A 23,955-nucleotide genomic window follows, 5' to 3' on the forward strand; every position below is an offset into this window, starting at 1 on the left:
TCACACAGCCTTCAAGTTAATACTTAAATACATTTAAAATAATTATTAAAATTTTTGAAATGATGAAAAAATTGCATGGAATTTTTTTTAGAGAAGAGACTAAAATGTCTCAGTTCCATCTGTAGGGAAAGTGAAAGAAGAAGAGAGGAGGTAATTTGAAAGGGGAGAGAGGAAAGGAAAGAATAGAAAAGGAAAAGCCTATTTGGAGAATATTTGATATCTGGAGCCTCAGTCTGTAGTTCTTGCCTTGCTTCCTCCCACAAATTACTCTCCAATTGCACCTTTAGAATATTTCAGTTGACCTTGGCATTCATGATTTTCCATTTCCTTGAACAACAGAAGTAAGATAAATAGAGAAGAAAAATTCCTCTTTCTTTACAGCTCAGTTGTGTTCATTGTTTAAATAACATCTTTTTATCACACACTTTTTTCAGAAAACTGCTCCAATTTTAATATTAAAACACTTAAAAAGATTAGCACATACACAAATCACTCAATGTAGAAATTATACAAGAATCTTCAAAGTTTTAAAGCTACTCATTAGATTTTATAATGTTTAATAAATATGGTGGAAGCATTTATACTCACATCAGACAGTGGCTTTGCAATCTCAAATGTACTCTGATGGGCATTTTAGAAGAGACTTAAGTGCATAACGTACACACAAAATTGCATTTACATCATAAAACAAACTTGTCCAAATCTCTTACACCCATACAAACATCATTCAGAGCATCAAATAGAACAACATCCCAGGTTCTTCACATGTTCCCTTCTAACTACTAACTTGCCCCCTCAGTGTAAACACTCTCCTGGTTTTAAAACCATAGATTAGTTACGTCTGTTTTTGCAATTTATATTAGTTTGATCATAGTGTATTAAATTACTTCATATCTGGCTTCTTTTACTCAACACAATGATTTTGAGATTAATTCCCTATTTTTGTGCTTATTTGTAGATCGTTCTTTGTCAGTGATGTATAGCAACAAATGCTACGGTATAACTATACAGCATTTCATTGTGTGAATACACCACAATTTACGCATTCATTCTACAATGGTGAGCACTGGGATTATTTCCAGTTTAGGGATCTTGTACAAAATACTACCATGAATGTTCTAGTAAATGTGTTTTGTGAAAATACATACATACATTTCTGTTGATATCCCTAGGAGTGGAATTTCTGAACCATAGGTTAAGCACAAGCTTATCATATAAAAGCGTATAGTAAATACAACCAAACTGCAAATTGCATCCATTTACAATCCTAGGAGAAGATATGAGGGTTAAGGTTGCTGCTTACACATCCTTTCCAGCACTTGGTATTTTAAAAATATTTTTCATTTTTGCCATTCAGATGAGTATATAGTTGGAACTTGTGATATTTGCTTTTCTTTGGCGACTGAGAAAAGGTGCACAAGCTTTTATAAATTCATAGAACATTTCGATTACTATTGTGAAATGTCTGTATCAGACCCTAAGATATACTAGTTATTTTTATAGGGTTCTTTTTATTAATAGAATTGTAGCAGTTATGTATGTGTTCTTGGTTAAGTTAGAGTTCTTTGTAGTTATATGTATTATCAGTATTTCTCTCACAATGTGCTCATAGAGTATTACAGGGAATTTAAAAGCAATTCAAAGCAATAACAAAATTTTGACTTTTTAATTTTATTTACCTCTTTAATAAATTTCAAGTGATGTGTGTTCACAGAAAACACTACTTAAAACTAAACTTTTGTGATTTAACATTTTGTCATCATTATTTAGCAGTAATCATTCAAATTAATTACCCAAGAACACACTTAGGAAATAGTTTGTCATTTGAAGTGTTTCAATTTCATTAACAAATTATGGATTTTGTTGTTTGGTTCTGAAACATATGTTGAGTGATAATGAAGTTTATTAAAGAATGTGTATGGTCTATGACGTACCCTCCAAACACTGCTGTCACTCTGACATCCCTTCATCCAAGACTACAATAATGCCTTCATTATCAATTCCACTACCCACTCGGAGGATAACTCATGGCTTTTGCAAGATGACTGAATTCTGATCTTATTTCCTGGTGGAAATTGGGAAATTGGGAGCAACTTCCCGTTCCAGTCTGGTAACCCAGTGCAGAGGTCACCTGCCTCAGGCTATTGTTCTTCATAGAATATCTTTCTTTTTCTCTCTGTTTCTTCCAATTATTTTGCTTATTTGATTTGTATTGCTCTTCAAGGCAAATTTTTGTCTGATCGTCATCTCCATGAAACTTTAATTGTATTAATTTACCTTCATTCATTGCTCTATTCTACAAACAATACCTTCATATTTCTCATTTTTTTGCATTTAAAAGACAATGTGTTGAAAAATGATAACATACTAAAATGACATATTTTCATCATCCTAACCCATGTATTTCATGGTTCTACCTTTTACTTCCTACCTGGATGCTTAACTTTTATAGATACAATCATAAGAACATACTGTATTAATTTCATTATGTTCTTATGAGATTAAAAACACATTTCTAGATCTTCCACATATAACCTTTAATGGTGACTTGATATTTTATCATGTTAATATAACATGGAGTATAACCCAACTTTGCTAATGCTGGACCCTCTGCTTTTTGTTGATTGGTTTTGTTCTTTGTTTTTCCACACTTCCACTGACATATTGTATCTGAATTTTTATTGAATGCTTACTGAACTTATAACTTTTCTATTATTTTAGATTATTTCATGTTATACCTTAGTGATTCTCAGCCGCATTAGGTCTAGTGTCTTCTTTAATAACAAAGGTGTGGTAAAGCTTTTTTTCCCCTGAAAGGAAAAAATCATAGATTTTCATACACAAAAAACTCCAGAGTCAGAAGGACATCAAAGAACATTACCTGATCTGCCAGTGTGCCACCGGGTTGCCACGGGATACACTTCTTTTGTGTGTTTTACTTGCATCTCCCAGGATCCCAGGAAAAATCCCCGAGCTCCCATGCTGCTCTCAGAATCACCTCAGCTCTCTGACAGCTGAAGAGCTAATAGACAAGCTTCTTGCCTAACTCTTTCAATACTTAAAAAAAGGGGAAAAAAAGTTTTTCCTTGGAAGAACTTTACTGAATTCACAGCAGCTAGCTCAACAGTGTGCCCAGTCATACTTAAATCATTAGGGAGAATGGAGCTTGGACCGTGTTATTTCAGATGACATGGTTGAAAAGATAGTGCTGGCAAATAATAGCAAACTCCTCTTTTGTTTGTATGGAAAATCAGTCACTTTTTAAATTTTTTCTTTTGCTTTATCTATTATCCATGTACCTCTTATTTTGTGAGTAGATACTGTATGGATTTTTTCTTTTTTCTTTTGGTCTGGAAAGAGTCAGTTCTCCCTCTACAGTTCTGTGTATTTATTGAGCTTACATTGAGCTTACAGAAACAACTTTCTGCTTGATAAAGTCAAAGACATGACTTCTTTGTTTTAATTTTACTCTTTTTTATTTTTTTATTTTTACTTTAAGCCTACAAACCATAACTACAATGCAGAAAATAGTTTTGAAAAACCATAGCATGACCTTGCCAGGGATGCTTAAAGATGTCTCACTTGTCCTTAGTAAATAACAATGTATTTATAGAAACCTCAACAAAAACATAGAAAATCAATATTTAAAAAGACCACATTTTCCACAATAATCACATAATGATTGCTTTCTTGAAAATATATAAAATCAATAACTAATAAATCACAGATGTGCTATAAAAGAAAATACACCAATTTTAAAATTTACTTTCACTTATAAAATATAATTTTGTTCCAAGATTTATCTTTCATTGTCTAAATATTTATGGAGAATGATTAAACAACAGACACCAATGTACTACAAAGTTTGTATAAACTGCATAAAGATTTTATAAACTTCAGATATCTAAATTAGTATGGATTCCTTAAGAAGCTTCTTTAAAGTTTTAATTAATTTTCTTTTTTCTTACATCCTTCAAATTAAAGATGAGCTTTTATGAGGTTGATGGCAAGGTCAAAGTCTTTTTAAAATGCTCAAAATGTTAAAAATAATATCTTAGTTTCCTTAACACAAAGAGGAAATCATCCCAGTGGACAGGTTTGAGACAATTGTATTTCTTTTGATTGGTGGTGGGGTGGATGTTTGTTGCATGGTCTTAAGCCACAGGTTACGAGACAGTCTTATCTTGCATCTTCTGCTTTTCCTACTACCTTCTTGGTCCCTTCTCAGCCCTGCAATGTAAGATCCTGCTCCATCATCAACAGGAGGTTAAAATCATAAAAAGTGAAGTATTAGGCATCATTTTACATTGTCAAAAGGGCAGAAAAGTGAAAATTAACACCTTAATTTTTTTTTGGTGAATTGGATTTCTTCTCATCTAAGGAAAAGCATAGAATCCATAACATTCATAAATATCCAGATTAACCCAAGCCAACTGCTTCAAATGTCCCAGGTTAAATGAAAGGAACTGGGACTGCTGGTCCACACTGACTCTCTAGTCAATTCATTATAGCATAAATTCTGTTGATAATAGGAACATTTTCAGTAATTGATTTTGACAGGAATAAAAATGTAAAAATTTTTCCAAAATTATATTTTTATATTTTAAATGACTTATAAAGTGTGCAAATGGATTAAGAAGGAAAAATACTTTTTAAAAAAGTGGCATTGCAGTTCTGTCTTGGCAAAAACATTTCTAACAAAATTGTACTCCTAGAAGCCAAAAACAAAACTGTAGAGACACCAAAGAATATTTAGCATGGAATTAATGCAACTAATGAAGTTTTCATGTGCTCATTTGTTTTTGTAAAAACTTTTTAAAATGTTATTTTATATGCATTTGGTTTTAACCTTATGTTGATGGACTGAAATATAATTTCTGACATTTGGCTAAAGGGAAAGGAGACTTGTGACTACATCTGGTTTGGATTAGGTAAGATATCCTTCTGTGTTTGTTCCTTTCTATAGAAGTGAAGTTGATGCTGGCAGTCTCAAAGCAGGAAAGGCTTCTGGGGCAATGCCTCCATCATCTGTGCAGCTCACCTGCGGGACACCTTGCAGTATGAGCATGTCCTCCAGCACCCAGTCTTGTATGCGATGGAAGAAGCAAGGTTGGAGATGAAGGTGTCAGAACTGCCACATTAAAGACAGAATTCTCTTTCTCCATTGGAAAATAATTATATAAAACCACTGACATATTAAGAATGCATAAAAATATGCAATCAAAAGATGATGAGAAAAAAAGATACAAAAGAGTGCTAAGTGGTTAATAAGAATCTTATGTTATTTGTCTGGATTTTATATTTGTGGTATTGTGTCAGTTTCTTATAATATCTAGTTTATAGTGATTCATTTTTTCATTATAAACGAAATTTCATCTTGTATCTGATTCTGTAGTTGTGATTTTAGATTCTTTTTCTTAAAGGAGTTTACCCAGAGTATATCATTTTCTGGACCCACAAAACCTGGATCTACCCCTCCTGGAGTACATTAACTGTCCTTGTTCGGGCATGGCATTGCCGGCTGATATCAGGCAGGATGTGTGAAATCAGAACAAACCCGTGTTCTACAGCCTACTGTTCCCTGATGCCACGTATTACAGTACGGACGCACATTGGACACATCAGCACGGCTTCTCACAGACCCCTTGGTGAAAGATGGTCTCTATTTCCAGGTGGTAGATTCTTGACCTCTGCAGTTTCTCTGGGATACTAGGATTTGTTGTGAGAAAACAATACAATCTCGTTCAAACATGAAAGAATGATACCTTAGGGATTTTCCATAAAGTACTGATCCACTAAAAACTAAAAATCTAACTTGCAATATACTACTGTACTGCTTTCCTGTCCCAGTCTTTTGGGATAATGTTGGCCTTTCTTTACTAGAGAGCAAAGTTCGGACATCATTAAGAATACACTCTTCTAACCTAGAAGGCCCTCTGAACCCTGAGGTCAGAACACCAGAACCTAAACAGATCATCTGCTGTTTTCTATATTCATTTCAAAGTTTCAGCATCTCAGGAGAGTAAGTCTAGGAGCTGGCCTTGGTTGAAACATTTAAGAAGTACGCACGTGGAGTATATCTGTACATAGCTGTCAGACATGTTTTCACAGACACTGGTCAGAGTAAATTAACATGGATCAACCACTTTAAAAAAGAGAATTTCTGGTGATATTCTGGGACTTGGGAAGAGTTCATTTATCTCAAATGGTTTATTATTATTAGTCTTCTCACAGAAGAACAAAAAACATTTATTAAGACTTGGTTTTGATCCTTTGGACAACCAGTTTCTTGCTTGTAACACTAAAAGCAGAGGCAAACATTTGCTGAATTCAAGTTTGTTAGAGTTTAATTTGATTCTCATATAATAGAATGAATATCTTTATTTGATCTTCCTTTTAAAAAATAATAGCAGTTACCAATTAGTGAGAAAGACTAGCCCGTGCCTCCCTCACCACACAGTCCTGATGACTGAAATGCAGATGGCATCCGATCGGGTCAGAGTTCCCACATACGGCTGCCTTTCCAGCTGACGCAAGGATTCGCTTCACTAATGAGCCATCTCGTACGACGATGCCCTTAGTCTAGCTTTCTGAACTAAACAAAGGGGAAAACATAAACAAATAAATCCTTTATCAGTTTAGCTGAGCACTTCCATTTTCTCTTTAATTTTTTTCTACTATATGAACTCCCTCTTTAAGTTTGAAATCCTCCTGTAATTATTGGCAATTTAAGTATCGACTGGGTCATTTTATGCCAGCACATACAAGCAGTGTATCTGATGAAGGCAGGACTCCAGGCTGCAGAGAAAACAAAGGCAAGCAAAATTTTGCTTTTATTAGTTAGAATAGGTGAGTGAAACCTACAACCACCCTGGATAGGCACTCTGCCAGATGTCAGAGGACTACCCGGGAAAGAGCTCTATGTTGTGACAGTCATAGAATTATTTAGACTTGGAGCCTTCCTTCTGCCTTAGCATTGCAGGTAGGGGCATAGCCCTCATGGTATCAAAGGAAAAGAGCAATAAGAGTGATTTCCTAAGTATGCAATAGATTTCATAGTAACATCAACATTTTCCATCAAATCTGTTAGGCCCGAGGGTAAATGACCTGATAAGCACTGCAGCATTTGATTCCTTATCAACTTAGCTTTTGAACTAAAATATCAAAATAGCATATGCTATAAATGTCATAGAATGTGCATGTATTTGAAAAGAACATATTAGACTTTTATGATTTGTTACACTTTATGCAACAAATAAGTGTACACTTAGAGTCCATCAGAGGTAGTTAAGGTCAGGCTAAAATAGGACAGTCTCGTCTTAAAGTTTGCATATTAGCTGCTATTGAAACAGAGACTATCTAAAGAAAAAGCTGACCTTCTGAAACAAATTGCATAACTATATGATCGACTGTACAATAGAGGAGTTCTCATTAAATTCCCATGGAATAAAGATGGTCACCTGCTCTGACACCCAATGGTCCTGAGTTTTCTTACCCATAAGGTGTATGTGTGTGTGTGTGTGGTCATGAAGAGGCTGTGTGTGTGGAGGGTAAAGGGGTGACTCAAAACCCATGCCGATGCACTAAATAATTCTATGTCGCTATTATTTCAAACATGGAACAAGGAAATGGGTCTGGGGGTGCTCTAATTTATGCAAGGGTATTAGAGTACTCCAAAGTGAAGGTGTTTGCTGGCAGTTGAAACTGCCACTACGTACTCATAATACTTCACATGTTTTCCCTTGGCTGTTCCCTCCCCCCACCCCCTAATACCCTCTCATAGGAATACATTTCTGGTCTGAATTCTCTTGAATGTTGGAAAATCAGTTCTGTTGTGTAGCAATGTTACGCTTCACGAGCAAGACTTTTCCCTTTACAGCCGACCTTTCATCACACACACACAAAAATATCTAATTGCAACATGAAACTGAAATAGAGCCACTGAGTCTGTGAGTTTAGCTCAGACTGGAAGAAACAGGCCTCCCAGGCAGGGCAGATTCAGAAAAAAAAGAAGTGTGAGTTTAAACCTTTTCTTCTCCCTCGCTGACATCTAAAAGAGACATCTATTTCCTGTGGACACCGAGGGAGGGAAGCCATTTCCCACTGGCTCATTTTATCATACCCGACCTTATCCAACCAAACTCACACAGGATTTTCTTTACTGAAGAGGATGAGGAGGATGCTTCCACTCTGATCATTAAACTCACACACAAGAGCTACAGAATTTACCAGGCTCATATGTTTTTCGAGGACCACTGAGACCAGCAAAACATAAGACCAACATGGAGAATTAGGATCTCAGTCCTGAGGATTACATCTGGAATATAAAGCAGGTCACAGAATAAAGGTTCAAGATAAACCTATACGGTTTTACACAGCAAAACAGGTTGTTCTGATGGGAAACCATGGATCGGCACGCACCTGTGTGTGATGAGGAGCGAGCCCAGCGACGTGCTTCACAAGAAAAAAGGTGCAATTGCTTTTGGTGAACATCATATACTCAGTCTCCTCCTTTGAGTAGAGTCAAAATGTATCTTAAATGTTTGATAAGCCTTCCTAGTCAAGAAATTTTAAAATTTAATTTATCACAGATGCAACTTCTTTTTCTTTCCAAAAACCATCTTACATTTGTGGAACCAGAATTTTGTGAAACATTTTGAGAAATGCTGTTGTAGATAATTAGGAACAGAATGCAAGGCCATGCTTGAACAAGGTGAAGATCTCTAAGAGAACTTAACATTTTCAATTATATTACTGAGCACATTTCCCTTGTACCAGACGTTCAGTACACTCAGACACACCTCTGAGAAATTTGGAGTTCCAATCTAGATGTTTTAATAGTGCTTTTAAAAATGCCTTTGACATAATTCCCACATACAGCTCTGTTTGGTGGTTAAGATGTTTCCAAGATAAGAGACTGGATGAGTATTACAATTTTATTTATCTGCCAAAATTTTCTAAATGACTAAAACTATGTGCTATGTTTATGGACTAATTTGGTTATTAAATATTTTTTATTTTTTATTTAGCCAAGGATTCCTTGGAGAAATCAACAACCCCTATTTCAAGTATTCAGGACACTGAAGAAGGTGAGTTTATAATCATAATTGTAAATATAATCAAAGTTGTAAAATCACTGACAGGAGAGGTAGCTGGAAAAAAATGGAGCATTACGTCAAAAGAACCAAACAAATAGGGTGTTGATACTCTGGAAGTGTCTGCATATGTGTACAGGGTTTCTCACTCAATGGGCAGGGAGTCCCAGGGCAAAGCATAACTAACATATGTTGCATGTTTACATATATAAGATATTTATATTTGTGCATAGCATATCAACATAATGGGAAAAAGAAAGTCCTGCGATTATTTCTGATATCAAATTAACTCTAACCCTGCTTTCCAATGGAACTCTTTATATCAACGGGAAATTAAATATCTTTAATATTAAATATTCTGCTCCCTTCTCCTTTAGCAAACAAAAACAAAACTTTTAATCAAAATGTTTGTTAGTGCTCTTGCACTGCTGAAGAAAAGGCCATAGAAAAGGTATCAACTCTTTATCCACGCACACTAATGAGTATCTGAGTCATCAAAGTGGATCTAGGACTGTGGTAGAGTTGGGAGAACTACATTTTACTGCATAATAACAAGGAAGACTTATTTGGTGCTGTAATAGCACTTGTTTTTATTAGCAGTTTTCTGGTGCAGATTTAATCAGAGATGAAGATGTAGATTCTTAGAGAAAGAAGATGAGCTCCACATCCTTCTATTCTGCCATCTTGAAGGCCCTGCAAGATGTCGATTCTTGAGCTCAAACTGGTTGTCCCTAACAAACTAGCATATAAACATGAAAATAAAGAAATTGAGCTTTTCAGAAATGAAGAATAAAGAACAAACTATGAAAAATTCAGTTTCATTGAAAGGAGCTCATTGAGGGTAAGCCTTTGAAGGGCAAGGATCTAGAATTTTCATTTATGTGATATTGCTTTTAAATCAACCTATTTTATTCTTTGCATATTTTCTGCAGTATTTGCTGTCTAATGTTTGGATTAATTTTATTCATGATTTGATATGATATTACTTCTTGGAAAAATTCCAATAAAAGTCTCTATGCTTTTGCTATATGTTTGAAAAGCTTGAAATTTTGGTACATTAGAGTCTGTGACCCACCACAAACAAACAGGCAAGTAAATAAACAACCAAATTGACAATATTTGATAGGATTGTGTCCTTAAACTAGTTTCACTTTTATGGCATCAAATTTATTTCATTCTTTCAGGTATGCTAGATTTATCTTTAAAGCAACATTAATGTTTGAGTAGAACATTAAAATAATATAGAAAAATAGCCATATATTGAAAGAGTCACATTTTCGTACATTATTTCCAGGATATAGGAAATAGATTTGACTTTGAGGTAAGCTGTGCACACATAGTTCACATAAAACAAAATAAGATATCTCTCAATGTGTTTATTTGCCTGTAAAATATATTATAGTCACTTTTCTTAGAATACTAATTAGGAATCAGAATTTTACAAAGAATGCATTTGGTGATGAATTCTTATTACTGCATATTATCTCTTCAATGTACTGAATTGGTGATCATAATCATAGATTTTATGAGATTACTATGATGTAGTAGGAAAGAGCCCAGTCTCTAAAAATTGTACAGACCAGGGCATCTTTCTTACTAAGCGTGTCTCTGCCAGAGATATAACTTCCTTTCTATCAGAAATGGGGCTGAACAGGCCATGCTCCCAGAGGGATTTCTTTTTATTTAGCCTAAGGATAGTCTGTATCCTTCTGCTCACCTATGTAGCCTCATTACCTGAAAGGTCAGTAAACACCTCTGTGAAATTCCCTTTCAGCTTCCTTAAAAGTGCTCTTAGTTTCTCCATGTTTAAATACAATTTTGGATAATCAGAAAATGTCATTCTCTCTGGTAACCAGACATCAGAGAAGAAGAGTTTATGGAAGGTAAAGTGAAAGTGGAAGATAGATTTAATAATTGATTCATTTTCATGTTATTGGGCTGTGATGACCTATATAACTTTTGATCTATATAACTTTTCAAGATGGCTTCTAGTCCAGCACAACCAATATAATAACTTTGTTAGATGGACTTCATTTGCTGCCTTTGCAGAATGACTTAACAGGCCACAGTTCATACCTCTCTAGGACTTCTCAGAATCATGAGACTTTGTGCCAAACGAGCATTTCATCTTTGGTAGCCCGTCTTCTCTCTTGGTCTTCATTGCCTTCTCCTCTCCTGTACCAGACCCACTCAGCATTGTATGTGTGTGCAGGAGCCACACTTCAGGCTGTCCTATTGATGAACCAGAAGAACAGCATGGAGTGAGAAGGAAGTGAAATACATGCTTTGAGTTGGTAAGAATTCAAATCAAATTATAATCAAATCAAAATTTTTTCAAATTAAGTATTTAAAAAAAAAAGGATAACACTCTCACTAGCAGAATGTATATGTCTGTTAGACTGGTCATGATGCAGCTAGTCTAGATGTCTCAAAAGGGCAGAAGTATCAGAAATACGTCAAGACAGGGATTCAAGTTCCCTCTGTGGAAGTGTATCCTCTTGGCCACTCTATCCACCAATTCCTGAGCATACTGAGCTCCACTGAGCACCTGAAACATGAACTCCTCCCAAGTTTCAGTTGGCCTCTTGTTCGTGATGGGACACAGTACAGCTGGCTGTTGGAGTAGACACATAGGTGATGTAGCTCAGGGCATTGCAATGGAACAGTGAGGGTCTGATAGTTCTCACGTGCTTGTGAATTGTGGAGACCACAGAGACTCTGTCACATATTGGTCTTCTCAGGCCAAGGAAGCCTGGGTAATGCTTCTTTTCCATTTTCATACTGTTCTTGCCTATGAAGTTTAAAAAACTCATAGAATGAGTTGGTAAGTGTTTCAGTTATTTATTGCTGCATCTAAACAAACAAACAAAAAGCTCCAAGTTTTCTTGTTTAAACAACAAGGCAAAGATTCCCACTTCCAGGAAGATAAAGTAGACATCATTTTCCCTGTTCCTCTCAGGAAGTAAAACTAACATAAGCCTTTGAAAAGTAAAGAGAAAAAGGCAGAAAGGCTGGGGAAGATATGGTGGGGAGTTCACAAGGTTTTTGTTTTTCTCCTTTACATCTGAGGCTGAAGCTAGCTGAAGAAGACAGCAACCTAGAAACACCGACAAGCACAGACAAAAATGCCCCAACAAAATCCTGCTTTCTCTAGCCGAAGAATTAGGAAAGAGGGAGCAAACCTCTAGCAGGACTGCCACAGAAAAGAGAGAAGACAAAAGTCTGTAATTTCAGGAATGAAAGTGGGAATATCACTATAGATCCTGCAGACATCAAAAGGATAAGGGAATTCTACAAATAACTATATACACATATTTTATAAGTTAGACAAAATGGATAATTTCTTGAAAACATAAATAAACACACTCAACATGAAATAATTTGAATAACTGAATAACTATTGAGGAAATTTAATTTATAATTTGAAAAAACTCTCTCCCAAAAGAAATCTTTAGGTACAGATGGTTCTGGTAGAAAGTTATGCCACACATGTGAAAATTCACTACCAATTCTACAAAATTTCCACAAAGGAAATTGCAGACTAATATTCCTCATGAATATAGATGCAAAAATTTTAAAAATATGTTAGCAAATTGAATTTGGAATTTATATAAAAAATTATACATGATGGCCTGGTAGTGTTCATTGAAATGATGCAAGCCTTTCAATATTCAGAAATCAATCAATGGAATTCATCACACTGACAGACTAAAGAAGAAAAATTACATGATCATATCAGTTAATATTTTAAAAATACTTTGACAAAGTTAAAAACTCATTATGACAAAAACTTTCAGAGAAATAAAAAGAGGGGAAATTCCTCAACTTGACATTTAAATGACTAAACTTTTATTGCCAAATTTTCTTTTTGATTATTTTTACATTTATTAGTACTTATTCAAATTTTTCTCGCTATTTTCTTTTATTTTTAAAAAAAAATTGGCAACAGTAGTTAAGAGCCCAGTTTCTGAAGTCAGATTGCATGGGTTTCGAATTTGAGCCCTGCCACTTACTATGTTAGACTGGGAAAATCACTTAAACTTCCCTCTCTTAGTTTCGTCATTTGCAAAATAGAAATTTTTCTCTTAAGGTTTTTGTAAAAAATGTTGAGTTGTTAAATGAAAGCTTTTAGAACAATATCTGGAGCATAATGGTCTCCACATAAGGGTTGGCAACATTATCATTCTTTTTTATTAATGTCATTTTTTAATTTGTCTCTTCCAGAATCTAAAAGAAATTTTTCAAACATTCTTCATGTTTTAATTTCAGTCAGACAAAGTACATATTCTGTATATAAATTTCTTGTTGTTGTTGTTATTACTAGAATATTTTTTCACTTATATGATTTAGAATTTTCACTTGAAAGCTCATTTTGAGTAGGAAATCTCATATCTTTTTCCCTCTTCTTCTTTCCATTTCTTACATCTCATGTTCATCACTATCCTGCAATTAGGTCCTATTCCCCAGCTTATTTTTCTATATTGTAAATAGCTCACAGACAAAAAAAGTAGAGCGACATTTTGGTGTAGCTTTGTTCATTCATTCGCCATCTTAGTTACATCTTTAAAGTTGAAAAAAATCAATTTTACTGATCGTGCTTTCTTCCACGTTCAGCCTCTTCCCACCCCATTCCCAAACATTTTCATCTCCTAGGAGAAAAATCTTGGCTATAGGTGCGGCTGCATTCCCATTATTCCGTACTTCTCTCAGAGGCTCAGACAGAAATAGAGTATATCCTGTTTTACCTTGTTTGGTTCTTGGAAGAGCACACGAAGAGGTTTATTTTCCCCCTAATTATAAAAGAAGTGTGGTAGTAGAAGAACTAGAGTGGAACTCCCATCTTAGGCAGAGAGTGTGGTATCTGTCCTCACCCGCCAACCACCTCAGCAGGGAACCTCCCTAAATAGCTCAGAACCTGAACAGAGAACCAAAGACAGAAAAATGAAGGACAGGAAAACAAGGTAAGGAGAAAACATGTTTGTTTGTTTGTTTGTTTGCTAAATAACAAACATTTTGTTCCTCTAAAGTTACTCTATGAAAGTTAAACCATGTTGAAAGAATTATTTACTTTATCAATATAGTTATACCATCCATGAATATGAAATTCATTATTTCATTATTACTACAGTACTCTTTTCAACTCCTTTAAAAATCTACTTATTGTGTCCCTGGTGTGAAATATAGCACATTATTGCTCAATAATGGAAGCTACACACTGTGAATTTTACATTAACAATGACGTTGGAACAATATTTTCCTCTTGAAATCAAGCAAATTATTTCCTTAGCCATTCTGCAAATATGTATTGTGATCACAAGTAAAATATGCATCATTAAAAAGGAAATTTTCTTGATTGATTTTTTACTTTGTTTAAATAAATCTAGAACTATTGTTTTGGATTAGTAAGACTTTTAACTCTAATAAAAAAGAAAAAAAATTGAATTGACAATCATAGCCACTAAAAAGCAACACAGTCTCCCATTCAGACACAGGAAGAGCTTGAACAATTCCTTTGTAGATGTTCTCCATCTCTAATTCTCAACAGCTCTGAACATTAGCTTTATACCGTAATTGGCTTTTTAGAGCTGCTGGCCGGGCAGGCCCTGTTGAATGAAATCTGAAAATGCTCTATTTTATAGATCATTTGGGAAGTATTATAATCTTGTTGCTTTTTCCTGAACACAAACTGAAGTGGCTCCCTTCCTCTGCAATCACCGCTTTGCCTGGAGAATGGCTTCTGTGAAAACACCGCAGCAAAGAGGCTGGCTTCATAACTACGGCTCCTGTAAATTCCGAAAGGGACATATGTGTTCCCCAGTTGCCCTTGCAGCGTACTCATAATATGTTCTGAGCATCTTATGAATGTGATCTCTAAGGCTACAGTATTTAGCATAACACTTTCTTGCCAGAGAAATGTCTGGAGAGGAGGGATAACAGCCCCTTATTTTTGCTGGGAAATAATGAGATTGACAATTCTCTATTGATTTCTGCTAGAAAGGAATGTGGTATATTTCTCAGACATTCTCTAAAGATTGAAAATCTAACCCTAGCCCTAGTTTGAAACCAGTGGAAGTGTTGTTTTTCAAAGACCCAAATCTCAAGACTTAGGAATCTGATTTTGTTGTCCCTTCCCAGGGTTCTAAGTCAACAGCAGGAATTCAGAGACACAGACAATTTTCTTCATACAACTCAGTCATCTTACAGGTGTTGTCCCCTCCCCCATTCACGAGGGCAAGAGAAAGTACAAGGATGAGACGAACTCCTCCACATGGGCAAAGAGGCTTGGGCAACACACAGTGGCTCTGTCACTGGAATGGGAACTCTGTGAAGGCAGAACACAAGTTCAGTTTGTTTACTGCCGAATCCCCATTGCCCATAATGGTGCCTAGTGCAAGGTAGGTGTTCCATAAATAAATAAATTTATCCATCCATTCATTCTTTAATTCATTAATTAATCTTTGTGGATACTGACAGGTATTTAGTGATTTAGATAGTTACTCTGATTTTATAAATGAATTTCATATAGGAATGTTTTACTCTGGATGACCAAGAGAGCACATCCTGAGAAGGAAGCTTATTTGATAATACTTAAATGGAAAATCCAATTTCCAGGATGGAAGGGTGAGGGGAAAGAAGGAATGAGTCAAGAAAAGTAAATATGAGGGCAATCTTAATGAGCAGGTTACATCTTCCTAACAGTGCATTTGGTTTTCAGTGTCAGGAGACATCTTTCCAAGATATCTTTGGGGAAAAGGAAGAAGAATTAGTCCACTGACGTCTTCCAATCCCCTGTCTCTCTCATTTATCCAAGTTAAATCTTCCACACTTTCTTGTTGAGTTAACTGACCTCTCCAAAGAGCTGCTTGAGAAGCAATGGTTCTGAAGACCCAATCCAGCCAGTGCACAGGGGTGGTGATTACTCTTTGCCAGTGGGCTCTGCGCGGGTAGCAGCAGTGGTACCCTGGCTGCAGATCTTAGGTGAAACACAAGCTATTTCTCAAATGTCTCCATCCAGAAAACTGGGCAAGTGTACATGTCTAGGATGAGCATAAACTGAGTTTGCTACTACTAGTAATCCAAATCTCAGTCCAAGCATTCTGCAAGGAATTCAACCAGGACTTGAACCTTAGGTGTTTTGATTACATACCTACCTTGTTACACATCAGGTCTTCTCTTCATCTACTTCCAGTTTCAAGTATGCAAATTTAAATGAAGTGGGAACTTTGTAAAAAAAAGGAGAAAGTAGAATTGAAGTCCTGTTAAGTACACACACGCACACACACTCATATGTTGAGATCAGTGTTTTTTGAACTCTGCCTTTTCTCAGAAGTTCTTCTCAGATTCATTAATCAGTAATGTATCTTCAGAGAAACAATTAAAATTTAATCTGAGGAATCATGTTCATTTGCTTTTATCTGTCTCATGTATTGCCATGATTTCTTTTTAAACACGTTTCACTGCTTTAAAAAAAGGGTTTAGGGAAGAACAGAAGTGAAGACACCATCAAAAGTAAGTCTGTTTTTTACCAACTGAAATCATGTGTGTGGATAATTGGCACTTTGGAATCATTAGGAAACGTCTCTGTTCATTAAACCATAGGGGGCTCAGAATACATTCAGAGTTTATAGCTAATTTATGTTCCTTCAACTTCTGATTATAGCATTTACATAGCAATAGGATGCAATCTGAGTATGAATCATAATGCACCTAGGGACACCTGGGGATAGTTGTGGAAACAGTCAGAGCTCTTTGCTACTCATGGATGGAGTAGAGGGTAGTTATTACAGGTACCTAGGACACCGCCAAGATAAGAAACAATGAGACTTAGAAAGTAATGATTAAGGCTTGGTTCACAATAGCTACTTCAGAGCTCTTCCTAAAGACCAAAATTGTGTTGGGGCAGTCAGGCTCACTCATTTACTTAACAGGAGCTCATCTTCTCAGACTAATAACCAACCCACTAAGGGCTCGAGTATGCGGCACAGGACTGCACAGAGATACCAGACAGGAATGCTTGACTTTTCCTCTGTTAGAACCACTCTCTGGAGCTGCTGTTTTATTCCTGACACTCCTTAGGCTCCATCTCAGTAATAGGACAACATACGAGAATTCCCTAGCCTTTCTCTCTCAGTCCCTTTCTTCCTGCCGTCCAAAAGATTTTATCTTCACTGGCCAATTTTTACATCCAAAGCTTTACTTTTTCCAAAAGCTTTATTTTAGTTTTTAAATATAGGCCAATGATCTATTTGAGTTAATTTTTATCAGTGGTGAGAGGTAACATGGCTATCCAGTTTTTCTAGTACCATTTATTGAAAAGATTATCTTTTCTCATATCTCATAATTACATTAGCACAGCTTTGGAAAATAAACTGGCCACGTGTAAGTGGTCTGTTTCTACTTGTAATTCTCTTCCACTCGTCAGTATTCCTATGCCAATACATTGTACCTTTGAAATCAAGCAATGTAAGTTCTTCAGTTTTCTTTTTCCTTTTAAAAATTATTTTGATTACTCTGGGTCTTTGGCACTGTCAGACAAATTTTATAATTGGCTAGCTACAGTTTAAAAAAATAGACCAAAAGTGCTTTCTGGGAGTTCCAATTTTTTGTAAGATGATGTAGCCTCATTTCTCTATGACAAGTACAACCAAAAACATCGGGCATAATACAATGGATAATCATTAAATTACTCTGAAAGGTAGAAAGGCAGATTAGCGAGGGACCTCAGGACTTCAAACGAAGCTGCCTCATTGTCTGGGCAAGACACTTACTAGGCTCTGTTCGTGCCCACAGCTCCTGCAGATTTCCAACAACCATTAGATAAAGCCAGTCTATCGTGTCTAAGGATGCATGGAGCCACACAACCTTGAGATTCCTTCCAGACAGAAGACAGAGCTGTGTTCATCCGTTCCCAGGGTCTGCAGCCACGTGCAGCAGGGTGGTGGAAGGATGCAGTGTTTTCTGTGGTGTTCAGCTGGACCAAAGCCTGTGTCATCAAAATGTCTGTCCTGCAGGGCCTCCTTCTCTCCTGGTCCCCTGCCCAGAGACAGCAGGCTTATCCTGCTTGTTTCCATTTTGTTTCTGTCTGTGTCTGTTGGTGTTTCAGGGCTGCACTGTGCCCAGAGCAGGACACATAGAAGACAAAAGAAAAACAAAAACAAAAAACAGGGTGCTCACCACCAAGTTTCTCCTTGAACACCCAAAGTTTCTTGACAGTCTACTTTCTTATTTCTCCCTTCTCGAGGCTTCTGCAGTTTGTTTCATTTCTCTTTACCATGATTTTGAGTATCATAAGCAGGAGGACGAGCTTACTCCATCTTCAAAAAAAAAAACAGAGGTCACCACACTTAATTTCAAGTAAATTCAGCTGAATAAATCTGATCTGAGATAATTTATGCACAGAAAAAAAAAAGCCTTTTCTTGACTATAATCAGAATTTATGTTTGAACACATTCTAATTTAAAGTTTGGAATCAGGAAAATTGCCTTAGTTTATTGTAAGTATACTTAGTTTATTGTATAGTTTATTGTACCTTTTATATTCATAGAGATTTTTTTCTGTCTCACTTCCCAGGGATAAATTTTTTTCAAGTTATGAGATCCTAACAACTTAGCTAGACTATGAGTGATTTTTCCCTTAGCTAAAATTTTAAGGGTTTTTTTTTTTTAATGCAATGACTGCATGCAACATGATAAATCAATAATTTGTATAATTTTATTTTGAACTCCTTATTTTTGCTGTATATTGTCTCAGCTATAAAAAATTAAACTTACAGCAAGTATTAAGGAAAAAATACTCCCTTATTTTGGGGAGAATCCTAATTTTATGAGTTAATCATTACTTGACTTTTGTTTTGTTTTATTTAAGTTTTTTAATGTATTTGTGTTTTTATCATAATAATTTGCCTCAATGAGAAGACCAGACCAGTGTCTATATATTTTAATGAATAAAAAAAAATCTGTGTAGAAAATTCTGTACCTTTTTCATAATAATAATTTTTTAATATCATCAATTTAAATATTTAGTAACAATCCTAAACAATCACAATTAATAGGAGTATATTTATTGTGGAGGATGTCACTCCAAAAATAGTTACTACATGTTTCCATTTCTTGATGGAATGGCACATTAAGGCATGTGTTTCCTAACTTTTTATTCTAAGAATAGAGTACTTATGTTTTTTACTCTGAAAAAATGTTATGTCTTAGGCTTCCTTGTGAGGTTCTTTGCTCACTGCATAGTACAGTTTCATGCAAAAAGTTTAAAACTATGTAAATGGCTTTTGTGAAAATGATCAGTTATAGTATTTTATTGGGGTGGAATTGCATCTTCGCTTATAGGAGAACATTCAGAATAATGCTGAATTTCCAAGTCAAGAAAAATTTTATGGAGTTTTCTTCTCTGGACAAATCACAGTATATAAGCCATTTCCATCATTGTATTCACATTACTGACAGGCCTAACATTAAACACAAATTAATGAATTAAACATCTCAGTAAAGATGAGTTAACATAGCTCTGCTTGGCTTGACCTCTGTAATAACTTCTCAGTGCAATATGGAAAAGTTTGGCAAATTACTTTTTTACTTCACTTCTGTGCCTCACGCTTATGCCTGATCACCCATTATCTTGATCATTAAAAGTGTTTGTGCTGTTTAAGAAAAGCCTAGGGTGAAAATGGCACAAGGCACTGAATAGAGTAGAACTTAGGAGCACGACTCCCTTAGGTGTGACGCTGAGTGGTTGTTACGGTTCATCATCTACAAAAGCAGAAAATCTGCAGAATCAGAGGACTGGACTTTAAGGTTCATGGGGCTCTACTTTCTTTATTATGGATCCAAGAATTTTCTTTACAAAGATTGTGCAGTGTCTGGATTCTGTTCTTGAATGCCCTGGTGTCATTTTCCAGGGAAGTGAATACAGTATGAAATGGTCACCTATGAGTTTATTCAATTAAATAAGTACAATCCAGTCATGACTGAAGTAAGAACTTTGACTTGACATCTCTTCTAAGTCTTCACCTAGATGTTACAAGGAACACAATTTCAGTGGAGTTTGCTCTTATCAACAGTACTCTCATTATGGTTCATATAGATCTAATAAGGTTTATTAGCTGAGATTTAATCTCTAGCTCTCCCTTGCACCTGCCAGCTGCCTGGTCTATTCCCCCAGCCAGTGCTCTAGAGGAGCACCCCCCATGTAGCATGGCAGTTGCACTGATAATGAGCAGGGGGACCTGCTCTGGCTACTGTAGGCCATATGGAAGCTCCTGGCCTCCTGGAGGCCTCCTTTTTAATGCCATTGATCATCAGCACAGACTCCAGCTCCTGCACTCTCCTGTCACTGTGGCCATTCTGTCCTTCAGCTGTCTTCATGAAAGTCACAGATAAGAGCATGTGAACATGGTTCTTCCTACAACGTAAGTAGAGAACATATTAAATTAATAGTTTCAGATGAAATCAGTAATGGAAAGAGAAAAAGTACACACGAGACCTCCACCTCCATAAAAAAAGTAGAAATTTAGTAAATCTGATTAAAGGGGAAAAAATGTAGTTCTATGTTTCCAATGAAAACAACTAGGCTAAAAACTACAAGGTGATTATTTGCAGCCTAATTCAACTTGATCCTACTCTATTTTTCTTTTGACCTTGATCTAAAGTAAAACAGTATAAAGTCCCTCAGAGTTGTTCAGTTTCAGTTAATAATGATCAAAACAGAACCATCAGGGAAAGGAGCTAAACATCATTAAAACCAGGGTCTTTCACACTTCCCATCCATTCTCCTTAAAGAAAAATGAGAAGTTTTATTGATTTCTTTTTTAATAGGCTGTTGAGATGTGTTTTCTTTGGTGTATTCAAGAGCAAACAGAATCAAGAGAAAAAGCTTAGAGTTAGCATAAACATCTTTGGAATTTAAAGGACCTTACACAAGTTAAATGTTAGCAAAGTCAAGAGTGGTTCAGAGCCACTAATTTTTAGTACAGAGATCTAACTTTGTAAAGAAAAGAGAATTCTAAGTTTGTTTTTTAAAAGAAATTTTATATATAATCTCTAATAATCCAGCAAATAGGTCCAACACTACCAGTGCTTGACTCAGAAAAGCAGGGCTTACGTACATTTCTTTTCTGTCCAGTGACCTCACTAACATGACATTCCCAGTATTGAAGGGACAATTACTCAAGTGTTTAGAAAGATAAAATTATAAAACAGAAATAGTTTATTCTGTATTTCTAGTAAAGAACTTTCATAGTCATAGACATTCACTAATACTTTCCTTTCCCAATTTGTCCTCTGTATTGTTATACATTGAACAGTTTAAATGCCTTAAAAAAACACCACAATTAACACTGTAGGACACTATATTACTTAGGGGCAGGTTTATATGTTTCTCTTTCGTATGTCAAGTCAAATTTCTGTCCAGTGGTACAATCTCTTTTGAGAAAGCTGAATCTCATCTCCCAGAGATCACTGTCCTTTGTTGCCTGATCTCCAGTGTTGAAAACCAGTGACACACATATACACACACACTGATCTGTTAGTTTTGTGGTCGTTTCAGGCAGGAGAGTCATCGGGTCCCTATTACACCATCTTGGCCAAACATGGACGTCTATGCAGTAAGATTTTGTTTTTCAAAATGAAATAATAGAATAATAATACACTGAATATTGAAATAATGATTTGGTGAAATGGTTTGTTGCACAGCAAGTTCTGAGAACTTGAAGCCTGTCCCATTATGAAAAGACATTGCTGGGCAATTGCTTACCCAAAACACTAATGACGAAAATATCCACAGCATCAAAACTGAAATAAATGGCATATCCAACACAGCATGTGAGGGAGAGACATTCAAAACACTCCTGCTAAAGGAAAAGAAATTGACTTAGAAGTTGAAAGGGCTGTTTTATTGTAATTTCCCCCTGTAACACTGGGAAAAGAAAGGACAGAGAGACATGCTACATTTGGAATATTATTTCGTTATTTTATTAAATAATTATTTTTACAAGTTGATTTGAATTATAAAAAATAAAAACTCTTTATAGAAATTCTTTTAATGTGAAGGCGTAAAGAAAAGGATAATTTCCCAAATTCTCACAAACAACAAAAATCTTTTAACATTTTGTTTATCTCTTTTTAACTTTCTTCTATTAATAGTTTCTCTTGGTTTCAAGTAGTTGGGTTTACAAATTATATTCAAGTTTGTGTGCTACTTTTTTTTCCAGTTAACTCTAACAAAAACAAAGTTCACATGCTACTATAAACTCTTTAGACTCATAATTTTTCATGGCCACATACTATTGTTCTGAGTGACTATCTTCTCCTTTACCAATTATTTTCTTAGAAATTTAAATCTCTTTACATATTTCCTTTATTTTAATGCCCCATGTTTTAAGATATTTCCTTAGGCTGAACTGTTAGAAGTAAAATCACAGTGTCAAAGAATATAAGTCCTTTAAAGGCTTCTGACATATTTTGTTAAAATGCTTTCCCAAGAGGAACCTATCCTTTGAAAATAAAATATATTTTATTGTAAGGAGCTATATTTTCTTCTGATTACAGTGTTACATTATTACATTATAAGTAATTTTGGTCGTCTTAGGGTCTATTTTAACAATATTTCACTTCTTTTTAAAAATGGTTACTTTGTTAATTATTCAGACCATAACATAGTATGTGCTCAAAATTTCCCAGTCATCTTTCCCCAGTGAAGAAGCTTATTTTATTCTATGTAAATATATTACTATTGTTTTCCCCTAATCTTTGTTTATAAGATTTTTGTAACACAAACAATTACAAACTATAATAATGTAACTAAATACAATATTTTAAATAAGTAATATCATTTTGCCCTAGGGCGTATCAATAGCTCTGTGGAGACATAATTTATAATTCTTAAATTTTTTCAAATTACTGAAAGTAGGAGAAAACACTCTTTAAATTGTAAAATAAGAAAATAAAATTAAGTTATTTATACTAAAATTGTTGGTCTTCAAATTTTTTTTTCACTTTTATCTGAAGTATTTTACGTGTTACATCAATTACCTTCACTTATTGTGCTTATGATACATGGCCAAAAAAGAGTAAAATCCAGAAGCATAATTAGTAGTTCAAAGTAATTAAGAACATACTTTATTAGTAATTTAAAAGCTGAGTTTGTCATCATTTAGAACAGATATGATTCATCACATAACATAGTAAATATTTAAGAAATGCTTCTTTCTCTAACAACAGTGTAATGCTTTTTGAGATATTTCATATGAACTCATTGTGGAGTTGGTTTTCTTGTAGCTTATATAAAATACTCGAGAGACTGATTAATTATGATGATCAATGAAATACTAAAGTGAAGATCTTTCATGACTTTACTAAATTAAACCAATTAAATTGCTAATTATTTGTGATATAAAATGGTAACATCAAGAAGTAAAATTTTACTCACTAATGCTAAGTACAACTTTCTACCAGTCCATCCCTCCCCCTCAAAAAAGTAGGCACACAGAAAATTTTGATTCAGATTCAACTTCTGTATGTTGGAGGGCATTCTTCATCCTCCAGAATATCAGTTAATGATTAAGTGGCAATCACAACTCCTAGCACCTTATGTATATATCACTATACATTTTTCTTCAAGAAATCTAGCTGCCAAGAATTTTTTTAAATGACTTCACACCACCATGTGTAACTTTACAAGTAACTTTTTGGAAGTTCGGAAGCTTAATAGATGGTTAATAATGGTAACTGCCCTAACATGGAGACAGGAGATGGTGACTTTAGTTTACAGCCTATCATCAATAAGTTGTGATCCTTTGGGCAACTCAGTTAATCTCTCTGGTTGTAAGTTTCTGCTAGAAGACCTATATCAAGCC

General features: G+C 35.1%; 1 long non-coding RNA gene across 1 annotated transcript; it reads right to left on the reverse strand.

Annotated features, from left to right (window-relative positions):
• Positions 1–3,227: 3,227 nt before the first annotated feature.
• Positions 3,228–18,753, reverse strand: LOC141577733 (uncharacterized). Its single transcript, XR_012507097.1, has 4 exons — positions 17,864–18,753; positions 11,172–16,316; positions 8,422–8,556; positions 3,228–6,595 (listed from the first exon to the last, which is right to left on the reverse strand). It is a non-coding gene; the product is annotated as an uncharacterized LOC141577733 (long non-coding RNA).
• Positions 18,754–23,955: the final 5,202 nt, after the last annotated feature.

Source organism: Camelus bactrianus, chromosome 5, assembly GCF_048773025.1.
Source record: "Camelus bactrianus isolate YW-2024 breed Bactrian camel chromosome 5, ASM4877302v1, whole genome shotgun sequence".
Lineage (NCBI taxonomy): Eukaryota > Metazoa > Chordata > Mammalia > Artiodactyla > Camelidae > Camelus > Camelus bactrianus.